Source organism: Neolamprologus brichardi, chromosome 14 (assembly GCF_056152115.1).
Source record: "Neolamprologus brichardi isolate AB-2024 chromosome 14, ASM5615211v1, whole genome shotgun sequence".
Lineage (NCBI taxonomy): Eukaryota > Metazoa > Chordata > Actinopteri > Cichliformes > Cichlidae > Neolamprologus > Neolamprologus brichardi.
Window position 1 is genome coordinate 3,601,179 of NC_142117.1, and position 17,515 is coordinate 3,618,693.

The following is a 17,515-nucleotide window of genomic DNA, read 5'->3' on the forward strand; positions in this document are numbered from 1 at the left end:
AACTGTTAAACTTTGAAAACGCATTTTCAGTTTTCCAAATTTCCACAATAGATGGCAGCCATGCATAAAATCAGCCAAACGTGACACATTAGAAGAACAAAAAGAAACATTATTATTAAATCTACTGAGGACAATGAACATTGCACATTGAGTAGAAATAACAGAGGATGAGTAACAAGCCATTCAGATAGAACATGTCGCATCACATTTTAAGTGTGAAGCCACTCATTGTGTTCACATGACATGTGTTGTCTAGGCAGCACACCAAAACCAAGAGCTCTGAACTACCCGCAGGAATTCTCTCTGACACCATGAATCACTTTTGCCCAAATATGTTTGTTGTTTTTCAGTTTTACAAGAAAAGGAGAAACTTACGAACAAACACTTTTAAACAAGGAAACCTGAAACAAAATTCAATGGTTCGGTTTCTTAAATAGAACTTGTCATTGGACCGGGCTCCTTGAGTTAACTGCGTTTTTGTGCTTCCTTGAGCAGTAATGATTTAGTTTCTGTAATTTATTATTGAATTTAGCCCTTTTACTGTAACTGATTTTATTGGTAAATTCTGGTTCGTGTTCTCTTCTCTATTAGGTCCCTTTTGTGTCTTTGTCTCCATGTCTGGTCCATGTTTACGTTTCTGTGCAAATCACTCCCTCATCCTCGGTGTGTCTTAGACTACGTCCACATGTACACGGGTATTTTTGTAAACTGAAACGTTCCGTTTTCGTTTAAAAAAAACCCATTCATATGTAAACGCAAAAAACAAAGTGAAGCGCTATTAAGAACATGCCAAAGCAACAGGTGGCGATATAATCCTAACTGTGTAGGAATGTTGACCAATCAGAAATCTAGAAGCCTGGGAGGGAAAAGGTAAACAAAGATGGTGCATGGAAGCAGAAATGAGTCCTAAGCAGTGTTGGTCAAGTTACTTGAAAAATGTAATCAGTAACTAATTACTGATTACTTCCTCCAAAAAGTAATCCCGTTACTTTACTGATTACTTATTTTCAAAAGTAATTAATTACTTAGTTACTTAGTTACTTTTTAAAAACACGATTTACAACCTGAATAGGTGATAAAGTGATAGATCTTTCAGCCCAATTCTACTTTTTCTGCATAATCATCATACAAAATGTAATCAAATGGAAAAGTCTCTTTTTAAAACTTGTTTTATTAGTTTTAATCTTTTAACTTTATGCATCAAGCAAACATTAAATTATATGCAACATTCTCTGACTGGAAGAAATTTGTTTAATATTTAAACCTATTTTCTGCACATTCCAGCACATAAAATAAAATATTTTTTGTGTTTACACTCAGTCTTTCAAATAGATGCAAGTAAAACACAGCAGAAAATAAATAACATCAAAGACTAGCGGTCCTGTTGCTCTATTTTCACCTGTAAAGCAGGAGTGGGGTAGGCGGAGGTTTACCCTGGTGCAGGTGTGCAGCGGTCAGTGGAAGAATCCGCGAGTTTCTCTGTGAGTTTCCCATTACGTCGTAGCTACTCGGTGCTTGCTTGGAAGTTTAGGGGTTTTTTTTCGCTGTAAAAAGAAGTTTTCTTCCCACGCACAACGGACACTAATGTTTTTGTCACTTTTTATGGAATCAAACTCAAAGTAAGGTCAGTACTTCCACGCTTTAAACGCTGCACGCTCATACTCTCTCTGCACTCGATATATGATCCATTGTTGATCTGCACACAGCTGTTGTCACGAACGTCGCACTCGCTTACGTCACTGTCATGAGACATTCTCCCAAAAAAAATCACGGTTTTATTAACACAGTAACGCAGCGTTCCTACGGGAAAGTAACGGTAATCTAATTATCGTTTTTGCAATAGTAATCCCTTACTTTACTCGTTACTTGAAAAAAGTAATCGGATTACAGTAACGCATTACAAGTAACGTGTTACTGCCCATCTCTGGTCCTAAGTATGGACAGACAGTGGAATTATTCCTCAATATCACGCTGGAGTATAAAACACAACGTGAAAAAGTGCAGACAGTAAGATTAACAGTATTTTTCTCTATCTGCCATTGTAGAAATTCATCTGATGCAAACAATAAGAGATTTCAAAGCCTTTTTTGACAGCACGATGTCAAAAAAGGCTTTGAAATCTCGGTTTTTCTCGTCCACACGTAAACACAAAAACAGAGTTTTTGAAAGTCGTCTTTTTAAAATTCTCATTTACAGGTGGACGAAAGGCCCAAAGCCACAGAAACAGCTGTGTGCACATGTGGACCGTAGCCTTAGTTGTGTGTTATATTTCATCTCCCTGTTCTGTTCCCATGTTCCCCTCCTTGTGTTTCGTTTCCCTTGTCATACATTCATGTATGTCCTCTCTGTGTTAAATGTTTCTGTGATTTGTTACTTCCTGTTTTATTTGCTAACTATTTGTTTATATATGTAACCTTTATCTCTCTTCAGACTTTGTCAGGTTGTCTGTTTGTAATACCCATGTTTGTTCCCTTGTGTGTTTTATGCTCCTGTTTTGAATTTCCACAGCACCTGTGAGTCCTCCGTTTGGGTCCTTCTTGCCTAACCTTGACAAAAATGTACTAGTTTACATGTACTAATTATTTTAGTTCAAAAGGGAGAGTCTACAACTTTTTAACTTTTAAATGCAACTGTTTAACTGTTTCTGTTTTACTATTGTACAACCTTCTCCAAAGATGTCTGTATGTGTAGGTTTCTGTCAAATAATGCAACACAGACTAATTGGTGGCTGAAAGTGCTTAGTTCCATGCCTAGGCACCAGTAATGCGACACAGTGACCCAGGACAAATTCTGTCTTCCAGCTCACTGTAGTGCAGTGCTTCTGCACTCTTCACCCCCTCTTAGGAAGAGGAAAACGCCCACCACTCTCCCCCGCGACTACAAATAGTATCATTTGTTTATAAAATTGTTATTATAAGTACATCTCCGTATAACATTGTATCCTTATAAACATTAAAAAAAAGAGAGAGAAAGAAATTTGGATCAGCTTAAAACAAAGAATAACTTTATTAACATTGTTTTTTAGTCTGTAACAGTAAAGATTTGAAGTGCATGTAGTACTGCAAATCGCTAAACTACTACATCATTTAATAATGTATATGTGTTAGTCCCCGTAGGGAAATTACTCATATGGAAAAGATACATATATATCTTATAAAGTTTGTATCTGTCTTGTGTGAAACTTGTATGAAAAACATACAAGAGTGAAAACAGATATAAGATCCCTTGAAAAATTATATAAATGAAGCTTGTATGTTTTGGATACTAAAACAATATATGAAAGTAATGAGAAAGTGGCCACTTTCATGAGTAAATCATATAAGCCTGATGTGATTCACTATATGAAGTAAGCCACATCTGATGCAAGTCTTTTATAAGTTTTTACTATTTCTTTTCCATATGGGTATTCCTTTGCATTTAACCCATTCACCCAGTGGGCAGCCACCAGTGCAGCAGTATGTGGGGATGGTACCTTGCTCAGGGGTACTTAAGGGTAGCCGTTCAGTGGATTCGAACCCCTGACTTTGTGATCATGGGGCAACAACTTTAACCACTGAGCTATCCCTGCCCCAACTGAGATATGCTCCAATTTGTATCAATTTGCCTGAAATAAAAAAGAAAAAACTAAACCTTATTTAAACTATAAACATTTTTTGACACCGCGGTCTTTCCTCGTCTCGCACCGTAGTCACAGTGAAGCCAAGCTCTACATATGCTTCATCATAGTTCCTTTTCTCATTTGTCTCATTATCTCTGCCTTTCTTTTCTTCACTGTTAAATATCTTTACTGTTTGATGGTTTGTTTACTATTCTTCTATTCCTGGTGCAAAAAACACTGCCTAGGTGGCAGTGTTTTTTGCACTGTGGTGGATGTGCAATTACACTTTATTCTAGTATGGCAAAAAAGCATGTTCCACCGGGTCACGCGCCCCCCGCCTGACATCGCACCGCCCCACTATTTGAGAATGCTGCTGTAGTGTGAGGCCCTTTTTTCACTGAACTGGCTTAAATTATAGTCTATATGACAAGTACTTAAATGAACTCTTTTGGGGAAATATTGTAAAATTAACTTATCGACGTTATATTTCACAAGGATTTTCATGAATTTTAAATAGCCCAATAAAAAGACTATTTGTCGGGGGGGCACGTTAGGAGGCCCAGGGCCCTGTGGAGTCGTGGAGTTAAGCCCAGACTGACAGATGTTTTTGAAAGTAAAGCCCATGTCACATGACAGAAATTGGTCTCTATCAGCCTGCAGTCTCCATCATAGGATGTCTGTGATGGCAGAAAGGCACAATGAGAAGCTCAGGCTGTAGTCACGTGACGCAGGAGACCTCTACAGCAGCCACGGCGATGTGAGGCCGACAGCTCTCGCTACCCGTCTGTTGACTTGCTGTCAGCAACTATCAGCTGACCGTTAACGATCTTTGCACAGGTTCCCGGATCAGAAACTTTTACACCTTGTACTTGCCTTTCCTTCCTTTTTGTGACCAAAGGCTTTCTGGTATAGGTATTCTGAAATCTACATCATCTTTCAGTTTTGGGTAACCTTACCTTTCTTTTTTAACCTCTGGCAGTTCACACCTTACCTTTGTACCATTTCAAGCTATTCATTGGACTTGAACGACTTGAACTGCAGTAAATAATTGGAAAAATGAAGGTGTTCTAAAACTTCTGACTGGTAATGTATGTATGAGCTGTAGTTTAGATTGAACTTTTGATTGAGCTTGACTTCACGGGTCGACTCCGTGAAGTCAAGTCTTTTGGCATGCGTGTTATCCACAGAAACCTCTGAATCTCCACTAAAAGCTCATATAAACCTTTTCTACAAAACAACCAACCAAACACAGCGAAAACAACAAACAATTAAAAGAGCAGTTGCATAATTTCACAAAATATGCCTAAACACAAACAACCAAGCCATGAACTCACTCAACTTCATTTAACCAAGCAAACGCCACATTGTCTAAAAGCAGAGATCGCACAGATTACAAGACTGCAAGTTTCGTCATACCCGACCAAAATTCCAGCCACAAAAGACTACAAATATATTTCAAATAGGGCTGGGCAATATGGCCTAAAATCCATATCGCGATATAATTTGAAGCATGTGCGGTAACGATATATATCACGATATATTCTTTTCTTCTGTATAACGTATTTTCCACACTATAAGGCGCACTTACAATCCTTTCATTTCCTCAAAAATCGAGAGTGTGCCTTATGTATGAATTCTGGTTGTACTTACTGACCTCGAACCGATTTGGGCTGCAGAAATCTGTTTAAAAATGTTTTAGTACAGCTTTGGTAAGCCGCACTGCTTGATGGATTATCAGAGCATTACGGCTGCCGTAGTGAGGAGCTTCACGGAGGAATCTGGGTCCTAAACTCCGTCTGCTTCAGGTCCCAAAGTCAAACGAACACTGAGAGTTAAAAACGGTCTAAATTCTTTCATCTTTAATTAAATCATCAGCGTTGCTGCTTTATCGGGTGTAACAATTAAGTTTAACATCCATGAAAACAGAATTTATTAAATTTAACGGAGTTAGAAGTTAGCAGGAAGTTAGCTCGCTAGTTTCCACCTAAACATTTCATACCATGTTCTGACTGAGAGATTTTTGAAACTAATTCAAACGTACAGCTCTGCTATCACTTCCAACATAAATGAAGACAGAAAACTAAACAGCAGTGGCGTTTGCAGGGTTACTGAAGTTGGACTACCTGGTATATAATGTTGTGCTACGTGATTGCTAGCGACACAGCTATGTTAGCATAACATTAGCACAGTGAAGCTGGAGGATGAACGTCAACTTTTTTTCCACTCGATAAAAGTTAACGTGAGGGATTCTGGTGGTCAGGGACAAATGCAATCGCATAGCTGGATGCTGTACACGGGCCAAACTTCAGTCAGGAGAACAACTGAGATTATTCATCCACAATACGAGGTTAGTTATTAATATACTGCAACAACATGGGAACAGAGCAGCTGCAGAGAATTCAGCATTAATGAATCAATGTTACGGAAGTGGAGGAAGCGCGGTTTTTGGCTTTCCCCATATTTCAAAAGTGCTTCATCTCTTTGCTATGACTGTCGCCCGCCATAATTTCCAGATGATAATGGTTTTAGCCGCTGCGATGCTTTCAACCAAAACAGGCGCAGCTTGATGACATCATCAACATGCGCTATCGCAATAGAGCGGTATAGTCAAAATCTCTATTGTTGGCCAAATTTATATCGTTTCTATCGTATATTGTTTATATCGCCCACCTCTAATTTCAAATTTGAAAAACAATAACATGGAAACTTGCACATGCTATTTTTCTCTGTTTTCTCGCCAATAGCTGCTGTAGCTCCTTTACTGGACACAGTCTGGTTGTTAAGTGATGACATATGAACCCTGCTTCCGGGTCCAAACTACTCTGCGTTTATTAATGCTGTTGTGTTTTTAACATGTTTTAATGCTTTGTATCTTGTTCTACTTAATCTGAATAAGCCCCTAAAAAGAAAAGTCGGTGATCACTGTCGGCCCCTCTCGGTTTTTATTATCACTATTCATTGGCAGAACATTTTAAAGCTCTGTTTTTAAAACCTCATTTCACTGTTTCATTTCAGCTGCATCAGTCTTTGCACAGATAATATCCATATGTTGATTCCTGGTTTTCTGGAGTTTATTGTCTTCTGATGCATATTTTCAAAGTGGGTATATGCAATAAAATCCAAAATTAAATTAGGCAAAGAAAAGAATGTTAAAGCTTTTCTATGTTCCAGCCTCAGTCACTTAACATCTGCTGTAATATTTACACTCTGATGAAAGTGTTAGCTTTATTTTGATACCAAGATTGTTTACACAGAGTTTGCAATTGCAGAGAAATACTTTATTCATTTTGGAGCAGGAAGCTCAGAAAGCCGAGTGGTGCTTAAGATGTTAAATCATATCCAAAAACAAATGTTATTTTCAAACATACACTGGCTAAAATAGCGCTGGTATACTCATTCAAATCAACTATTCAACATTTTCTTGTTTATAAAATTATAAAATAAAAAATGTGATGAACTCAAATTGCAGAAACAAAAGCCTAGACAGTGACAAAAAATACGACTGACCAAGAACGGTCACAGGTATCACAGCTGGTTTATTTAACGTGTTCTTTAGTGTGTGGGGAGACACCGACATGCAGAGTTTAAAACATTCTTCATCTGGTGGAATAATTTCACAGCAGGAATTTCAGGCTGTTGCCATATTTGGTCGCATTTAAACAAGCATGCTCGCCGCAGTGTGCCGGGTAGAAAGTTTTTCGGGTGCGGGGGAGGAGGGAGGATTTATTATGAATTTGCACCGTGTGAGAAAAAAAACTCACAGTGAATTACATGCAGATAGCTTAACATTTCCATGGCAACCTATACTCGATGGTTACAATAAAGCCATTTTAACCATTGTACGTGAAAAAACTGTAAAGGAGGAAGTCTTGATGCACGTTCGATCATCCAGGTGAGTAAAACCCAGGTTGATTCTGTTCGTCACTGGGAGAAACCTTTCGTCACTCATCCAGGTGACTTCTTCAGTCTCAGCTGACTGCAGGTTTGCAACCTTATAAACAGGACATTTGCACAATGACTGAAACCACCACCACTGAATGAACAATGGGCTGGGAGGTCAGTTCCTTGATCATTAATATGCAAATATGCAAAAAGCTGATGTGTACCGTAAACCTACGCATACGGATCAGTATTTAAGGTTTGACTCTCATCATCCACCGGAGCATAAACTGGGTGTCATCAGGACGCTACAACACAGAGCGAACACCATCCCCACTGACACAGCGGCCAGGGAGGCAGAAGAACATCACACCATGAAGGCCCTGAGTAAATGTGGTTATCCCAGCTGTACATTTGTGAAAGCTGGGAAGGCGCCAAAAGAAAGGTCCAGCCAATCCAGGAGAGAAGGACAACCGCTGCCTAAGCAAAAACCTGTAGTGATCCCGTATATGTCAGGAGTATCGGAGCAGTTGAGACACATTTTTTCTAAACACAGCGTCTCTGTGGCTTTTAAACCCCAAAACACGCTGCGCCAAAAAACTGGTCCACCTCAAGGATCGGGTCCCCCGACACAAACAGAGTAACATAGTGTACGCTGTTAAGTGCAGGAGGAGTGCCAGGATTTATACATCGTAGAAACCAACACAACCTCTGGCTAAGAGGATGGCACAACACAGAAGAGCCACCTCATCAGCACAGGACTCTGCAGTCTATTCACACCTACAGGCCAGTGGACACTCTTTCAAGGATGAGGATGTAACATCCTGGACAGGGAGGAACGCTGGTTTGAGGGCGGAGTCAAGGAGGCCATTTATGTGAAAAGGGAAAGACCATCTCTGAATCGAGGAGGGGGCCTAAGGGTACATCTGTCACCATCTTACATCCTGTGATTGCAGCCATTCCCCAACTCTCTGTGAATGGGACTCATGGACATTGATCAGTGAGCTTTGATCAGTGGCCATGACAGTTTGCATATTAATGATCCAGGAACTGACCTCCCAGCCCATTGTTCATTCAGTGGGCTGGTTTCAGTCATTATGCAAATGTACTGTTTATAAGGTTGGGGAAACCTGCAGTCAGCTGACACTGAAGAAGTCACCTGGATGAGTTACAAAAGGTTTTTCCCACTGAAAACGCTACATCCAGATGAACAGAATCAACCTTTTGGGATGTACAGGAGAAAAAAAGGGGTTTTGGCCCGGTCACAGAGGGTCCAGTTGTTGCATAATTTGCAACAATCCTCTGTATAACATTCAGGTGTGCAAAGGAGACTGTTCATGGAGGAGCTTGGGCAACAACTGGTGATACCTTACATCAAGCGATGGAGGTTAGCAATTAAGCTACATTTCTTTTGCTCTTCCTTCTATAGTGATCTCAGAATTTGAACTACTGTATTTGCACTGTGATTTGTTATAATAAAGTTTGACTTGACAGGCTATTCCCCGCACACCAGCAGCAGCCAGACTGGTTATGGAGAACCAGTCCTTCCTTGCCTAGCTGCCCCTCCTGGCTCATCACCCAAAAGCAGAGGGTGCAAATTCTGCCCTCGCCAGAGTGATCTCAAAACATCAAAAATGTGCCAAAAATGCAATGCATACATCTCATAAGTCAGGTAACAAGCTGGAATAAAGTTGAACAAAGAATTGAAACACAGAGGTGGGTGATAATACTTAATACGAAGCAAAACCAGACGGGGTCATTTTAACCCAGGAGGACAACAGGTGTGATAATGTGCAGCCATTAAAAATAATTGAAGTGGTTTAAAACCAGCATCCTATCTCAACATCGACTTATATCAGTCTGTGATGATCTATCAAAACAAGTCACTCTGATTGTTAACTATAATAAGAATACTTGATGATTTTATTTATTTTTACTCAAAAAAGGTGTGAATGAGGTCTTATTGGCAAATTTCAGATGGCATAAAGAAATTATGTTAATGTGCCTGAACAAGCTGTAATTTGAAGTGTAACAGAATTGGGTGAAGTATCAACTTTCTATTCTCTAAACAACAATTAAACCACATGAGGTCAATTTTGACCCTAGAGGACGAGGTGTGATTGTGTGATGCCATTAAAAAAATCAAATGTTTCAAAAACATCACTGAGTAGTATATATCCAAATTTAGTGAGGATGCTAAGTCAAAATAATTTAATGTTCCATTTTATTTTCTGCTCGATTATGGCAAAAATGATAATCACGATTATTTTCACTGCAATTGAGATCTCGATTATTTGACGATATTTATTTAACCCTTTAAGACCTACCATAGAAACAAGTCCGCCAGAGCTTATATTATTTTTTTTACATGTTGTAGTGCCATTTGTGGGAGCATTTCAAGTTGCTATACATCAATACAACTGTTATAGCCCATATTTTAATAATATGTATGCATTAAGTCCATAGCAACTACATTAATTGCAAAAAAAGTGCAATAAACTACAAAAAAATTGAAAATCGTTTTTGGTTTTTTTTTACATATATTTCTACTTGGAGAAATTTAAGAGGTTTATCCCTCAAAACTTTAAATACAAAAAAGTTGCAAAAAATAGTTTACAACAACAGGAAATTTATTTTGAGTGTCTTCATAGTTTTATTTTGGAGATACAGCAATTTTTATATACTGCAGGAAAAACAAAAAACAATCCTATGATGCAAATTTGCAAAGAAAACAGCATGTGCATCAAAATAAACTATTTCCAGCAGTGCAATTCGAGTTCTAAGCATCACAGAAACTATTCAGAAAAGTATAGAGTCAAACATTACTTATAAAAACACCTTTTAAGGCCTACAAGTAAAAAACTAAATTTTCCGCGAAAATGATGTCACTTCCGGTTTTGGACAGGAAATGACGGACATGCGATAGTTCGCGTTGACGTCTTTTTCAATGTGGGTGAGGACGCTAAGTCAAAATAATTCAATGTTCCATTTTATTTTCACTCAAATACAGGATATACTTTAATGGAAACGAGTTCTATTGGCCCTAAATTCCAAAATGAAGAGAAGATTTTGTGGTAATGAACTGAACTAACACTAAAGATGTAACACAGAACTATATATACTATAGGCTTTAAATAACAGTCAAATAACATGAGGTCATTTTTGAGTGTGAAACTTCTTTGAGCAGTCTCAACAGACCTCTAACTCTTTGTCAGCTTTGCTACAGTGTTGTATCACATTTCATTGCTTTTACCTAGATGTACTTATTGAACTGGCCACTGAACATCCAAACTTCATAGTCAAACGAGCTTGCAAAGAAAAGCGTCTGGACTTCTTTAAGTTACTTGAAGACGTTTCACCTCTCATCCGAGAAGCTTCTTCAGTTCTAAGGTCAAATGGTAGGGAGTCCCAGATATAAACCTAGTGGGAGTATCCCCCCACAGAGGGACAAAAGGACCCCCTGATGATCCTCTAATCGCCTGAGCCAAGGTGTGAAACTGGGTGTGGGTCCCAATCAGCCAGAGTTTCGGGTGAGCTCATTGTGAAACCTGGCCCCACCTTATCATGCGAATTCCTGAGGTCAGATGGCCCAGGATGTGAGTGGGCGTTAAGGCGTCTGGGGAGGGAACTCAAAACTGGATTATAGATGGCAGACAGTTGGTGTCATAAACCACCGCCTCTGTTCAAAGATGGTCACTCACAGTGGACATAGATGCTTCTTTCACTCCTCTTTCAAACCATCTGTCCTCTCTGTCCAAAATGTGAACATTGGCATCCTCGAAAGAGTGACCTTTGACCTTAAGATGCAGATGAACTGCTGAGTCTTGTCCTGTGGAAGTGGCTCTTAGGTCCCTCTGTGGGGGGAAACTCCCACTAGGTTTATATCTGGGACTCTCCACCATTTGACCTTAGAACTGAAGAAGCTTCTCGGATGAGAGGTGAAACGTCTTCAAGTAACTTAAAGAAGTCCAGACGCTTTTCTTTGCCAGCTCCTTTGACTACGATGACCTGGATGACTGAGAACCTTCACAGACATCCAAACTTCATCTGAAGTTTCTTTAACAGTCACAGAAAAGAGAAATGAATCTGAACACGAGTCACAGGAAGTACTTGGAAAAAACAGAGAAGCTTGATAATGCTCAGAAAAAGTTCTGCATTACTACACACTTTACTGCCTCTAACACATTGTGTCGAATGAGTGCTGCATTGACTGCAAGGATAAATATGAGAGACATACCAAATAACATGGGAACAGGATAGGACTTTGAAATGATGACCAAAAACATGGTTAGACCAAATGATTCTGACATTTACGTCCATTTGTGCATTAGTGGGAAAGAGAGAGGCGCAGAGAGTGCAAGACTATATAAGAAAAAATTTCAAGGCTGTGCTTCTTCCACTTTACCCTGTGTGACAGATTCTGACTGTGAGCTTTGAGTTCACCAGACCCAAATCAAACCTGCATTAGTAAGAATCCACACTGTAAATCACTCTTTGCAAAACAGATCATGTGTCCAGAGCAAGGATAGATTAACAGAATACAGCGTCAATCTCAGCTAGCATGTTATAGTTTATGACAGCAGTATGTATTTGATTTCTCCCCACAGCAACACAATAAACTGTACAGTAAGTTCACATTACATCTAATCCACTTGTCTTGCATTTGTGTGACTGGTCAGTGCACGATGCTTGTATAAACGCAGGTGATCAACACAAGAAAGACTGTTAATTTGAGCTATTTTTAAGCTCTTAATACGCAGCAGTAAGAGCTTAAGGACACTGCAATGTAATGTGTCACTGTGATTTGTTGACTGCATCCACAAACACAGCTGAGTGAGTTAGGTTAGCAGGAACTGGAAAAAGATTTTCTGTCACATCCCTGTCCAAAAACAAAAGTTTTAGTTCATCTCCAAAACACAAATGAATATGGGGTTTTTCTTTCAAACTACTCATCACACAATTTTGTTTCTGTGTGATGTTTTGAGATTAAGGATGTGCACCAGAAGGCATGATTCAACAGCCCTGTTGGCAACAGCAGCATAAACAGGTATTCCTTGACCTTTAACAGTAAACAATGTTTAAATCATACTACCTGAAAACACACTTTGCTTGTTTTCCATTCGTCTGAAAAGATTTAGACCAGTTTATATAATTTTTTAATCACAAAATATTGTGCATACATAACAGTCTTAGAATTCCTTTATTGTTTGAGCTCTAGCTGCCAATGGACTGATTCTTATAGCGCTTTTCTACTCTCCTGGAGCACTCGCTCTATACATGCTGCATTCACCCAAGCACTTTGTTCTCTTAAGCTAATATTCACACACATTCATACTCCGATGGAGTTAGTATCTTGCCCAAGGATACTTGGCTACTTGAATACTGGGAACCACCCAACCTTCCAATCAGTAGATGACCTGCTCTACCTCCTGAGTTACAGCCACCCCATAGATGTAGCCTGAGTTTAGATCATGTAGGCACTTAAGTCAGCTCAAGGCCCCGTTGGCTTTTTTTTCCCTGTCATGCAGTCATGCATGCAGATTTCAACTGTGATCATGGCACTTAAAAGAATACGGAGTCATTTGTTTTTTGGTTTTCTGTTTTTTGAGGGGGGGTTTTGCCATGTGTGATAACTTCACTCTTAGAGATGGAGAAAAAAATGAGTAAGAGAGGACAGGAGAGGAAGATGAGAGGTTATTTTTAAAGCAAGCCCTGCCGATAAACTGGAAATGTAAAGCTTAAATGTGAATTTAATGGATTTATAATAATGGATTGGATTTATATAGCGCTTTTCAAGGCACCCAAAGCGCTTTACAATGCCATTATTCATTCACTCTCGCATTCACCATCATGGTGGAGGCAAGCTACGGTTGTAGCCACAGAAGTGAGGCTGCCATATCGCGCCATTGGCCCCTCTGGCCAACACCAGTAGGCGGTAGGTGAAGTGTCTTGACACAACGACCAGGACAGAGAGCCCAGGGATCAAACCGGCGACCTTCCGGTTACAGATACACTTCCCAACCCCCTGAGCCACGGTCGCCCCGTATGTATGTTAGATTTTGACAGTAAATCTACATGATAGGTTGCTCAACTTATCTTGCCATTTTATATAGAGAAATATCTTTAATATCAAATTAAATGGTAAATGGACTGGTTCTTGTAAAGTACTTTTCTACTCTACCTGAGCACACATGCTTCATATGCCTCATTCACCAATTTAAACACATTCATACAAATTCATACTCTAGCAGACACGTCAGAGATAAACCTGGCCCACATTGCAAAATTGGTATGGCCTGGATCTGGCCCACACAATGTGCTTACACATGGCCCACATACCGCAAAGAATGACGGCCCTTTGGTGGCCCAGATCTGGTTTGCCAGATGTGGCCAACACATAGGTCAGCACAATGCCAGTTGCAGGCACACTGGTGGTCCTGTGGTGGTCCATGTGTGGGCCACATCTGGCAAACCAGATCTGGGCCACCAAAGGGCCGTCATTCTTTGCGGTATGTGGGCCTATGTACGTTTCGTGCACCCACGGGCCAGTTGTAGACACACTGCTGGCCCTGTGGTGGCCCAGATCTGGTTTGCCAGATGTGGCCCACACATGGGTCAGCACAAGGCTAGTTGCAGACACACTGCTGGCCCTGTGCTGGCCCAGAACAGTTTCAGCTCTGGCATCAGATGTCAGTCTAATGTGTACCTTAATCAAGCCATGTAATAACAACATGTGCCAGAACATGCAAAACAGTGCAAAAGTAACATGAAAAAACTCTGTTCAGACAGTGAATTGACTGACTCTTATATAGCGCTTTTCTAGTCTCCCAGATTACTCCAAGTGCTCTATACAACATGCCACATTCACACACTTTCTCTAAACTGAGTGCTTCCTAACTACATTCACACACATTCACGCAGACTATAGGACCCAGGGATCAAACCACTAACCTTCCGATCAGTGGGTGACCTTCTCTACCTCCTGAGCTACAGCCAACTAGTGGTAAACATGAGTAAACCCTCACTAGGTTTTGGATAAAGTTTACACTCACAAACCTGTCAAACCTGCATTTGAAACATTGGCTACCATAGCAGTATAGTATTGCAACATGGCATTTGGGTTTTCTACCTAAAATAGAAAAATAGGAACATAAATAGTGCCATCATTGCCAGACCTGGCCCACATCTGGCTGACAGACACCCTGCCATGACCCCAGTCAGAAGTGCCAGCTTGATGCTGGATCCGGGCCAGACCTGTTTTCTATGAGCCTGGGCCACATAAACCAAAGCACAATCGAGCCAGTTGTGGCATACCATCACATACAGTGCCATCTATGCCAGGCCCATATCTGGATGACATGCGTCTTATCGTGCCAGAAGTCAGCCAGCAGTGCCGGCTTGATATCACATCCGGGCCAGACCTCCTTACTATGTGGGGGGGTTGCATGTCAGCATGCAGACTGGGATCCAAACACTAAATTTCTGATTAGTAGATGGCCTGCATGACATTCCACGTTATTCAACATTGGTACAGTTTCAACACAATATCACAGCATGTCATGTCAGACGCGCCAGTCCACTGTGTCCATTTCACACCTTGCCTCTCCAAAGCGTGAAATGTACTCACACACAGAAGTTGCAGTACCAACAGGGGGGATCATTTATTTAAAGCTAAGAAGTTGCTATTGTGCAAGGAAGGTAATGACGTACATTTCAGGGTCCTTCTAAGCCAGAAATGATTAAGCTAGGTGGCTAATATGTATTTATATGTAAATGTGTTCGTAATGTCTGCCTGATTATTTTCATGTTTACTTGAAATAAAATATCTCTCTGCAGGTCCTGCAGCTTACTGCAACTTCTGCATGTGTGTCCATTGAATGCTGTGGACCGTTATGTCTGTTACAGGGCCAAGTGTATCCATGGCCACTGCTAGAGCAGCAGAGACGTTATCAGAGTGGCATGTCACTCAAAGAAATCTGAATTGAGATTGTTCTGTATATGTAGTTTTTATGTCTCCTTGACCACTGAAATAAAAGTTAATTCAGATGTCGCTTCCAAATATGAGCAAAGATGTATTTCAACATGGCTGCTTAGTAACAGGACTTGCTTGTATTTGTCTTGGTGCTGGTGACATCTGGCTATCAGAGTAATAGTTAATCACGAAGGGTAGCAGAGCGCATCTTTTAGTGTTAAAGTTCAGTTTCTTTAGCTTCAATATGTTGACAACCGGTCAAGAGAACAAGATCGGGGACAGCCAATAAATATGCATTTACATGTGTTTTAACTTAAAAAAGAGCAGTCTTTACTTTGTATATTATTATTTTTAAAGGCTCGAGATGTGATTAAACTAATGAAGTTGATAAAGAAAATATTGTCCAAGCGCACATGTCTTTTAACTGTGGGAGGAAGCTGGAATACCTGAAAAGCAACCCCCCCCCAGGAGATTTGAACCAGGAACCATCTTCCTGTGAGGCAACACTGCTAACCACTGCAGCTACTTCGTGTTTAAAAGAAATGCCTTTTTTTCTGGTGCAAAATCAACCTTTTTAATGGACTTGGATGCTATAAAACCCTAAAGTTTAATGTACAATGGCATAAAGCTGGAGCACATCCTCATACTGTGTTGAGTTTTGCAAAAACGCCTTGAACTGAAACCATTACACAATTACAAACACTGTCACAGGATTCTTGTACATAATGCCAATGAATAGCAAATGCTGCTTCCACCCTCCCTATCAGGTAATTATGCATTTACAATGTGTTATTGTGTGGAATATCAACGCTTTCTCCTCATGCTGAATGTATAAATAGAGAGAGGGTAAACTAAATTTTGTGTCTGCTGTTTTGTCTAAGTCACTTCTGTAAGAAATGACTGTACTGCATGACTGAGATTTCCACATTGTGTGGGAGAATAATCACGATAAAATAATCCTTTCAGAGCTGACACTCACACTGCCCACACTGTTATCATTAGCCTACCAGTTGGTCTTCTTGAATTAGAAACATGCTGGATCTGCATGTCCTCTCATCCTCAGCCACAGGCGACAACTGACATAGCTCCTCTGAGCTCACAACTCCTCACTGGAGCGGAAGATACAGTGCGTACATCCCCGCATGAGACTGCAACATACAGCACGTCTGACATCTCACCAACCTTTGCATTTAATGTCGAGATAAGCTCATTTTCGGCCAACGTAACCTTGACTGCTTTTCTCCACAAAAACCTCCATCCAGCTGTGCCAGTGCGGTCTGCACAGGCACATCCAGCCCAACAGCATCGAGGTATTCCTTCATCAGTTGTGTCTGACTGGCACAGAGCGAAAGCCACATTACATGTCCAGTCATTCGTTATGTGTCTTTTGAAGCCCCCCCCTGCAATACCCTAGCTTATTATTCACAATCTCTTTGGGGAAATCCTTCAAATTTCGACACACCTTCTCTTTAGCTTCACTGGCTTCTTGTCAGCACTATTTTCTTTGCTAGCGGCTCCGGATCACATCCACAAACTTTGACTTGCACTGATATTGATGACGCGTTGCGTGGAGACATTTAAGCGATTTCTGCTGAACACGTCGAAGATTTTCGTCAAAATATGTGAAGGATTTGACAGCTTAAGAACAGAGCAATACCACCTCAAATCAGCCGACAATTTGAAAGGCGACAGCAGCGTACATTCCCACGCGCGAGCCTGGCACGTTCTCAGGGCTGCCGCTGGATCTTCCATTAACGCCGCTGCAGCTCAGTGCGAAATAAACGTGAAGCATACGGCTGTTAATGACAGCTGTCACATTACGAAGCGCGTCTAAAGGGATCATCATTCTGTTACCGGTGTGACTCATTCCAAAACAGGTAGCGGATGTATTGATAAACTGTTGTATCCTGTCACGCGCTCCAACCTGAATCTATCAATTAAAGCACATCTTACCTCTGGCAGCTCCTTACACCATCGCTGAAAGGACGCACCGGCTGCTAAATCCAAAAGCACGTCGGTATCTGGAAGCAAAGCGATGACTACAGAGTCACCGGTGGAATGTGTGT

The 17,515-nt window shown here is 40.6% G+C and overlaps 1 protein-coding gene across 2 annotated transcripts in view; it reads right to left on the reverse strand.

The window, feature by feature from the left end:
* Positions 1-17,501, reverse strand: part of LOC102791851 (disks large-associated protein 1-like) — a 194,845-nt gene extending 177,344 nt beyond the window's left edge. The window contains exon 1 of one of the 2 annotated variants that reach the window (XM_087850647.1): positions 17,403-17,501. The gene's annotated coding sequence lies outside the window, so the exon portion shown is untranslated. The remainder of the gene's footprint in view (positions 1-17,402) is intronic. The other variant, XM_087850648.1, reaches the window with a different exon arrangement.
* Positions 17,502-17,515: the final 14 nt, after the last annotated feature.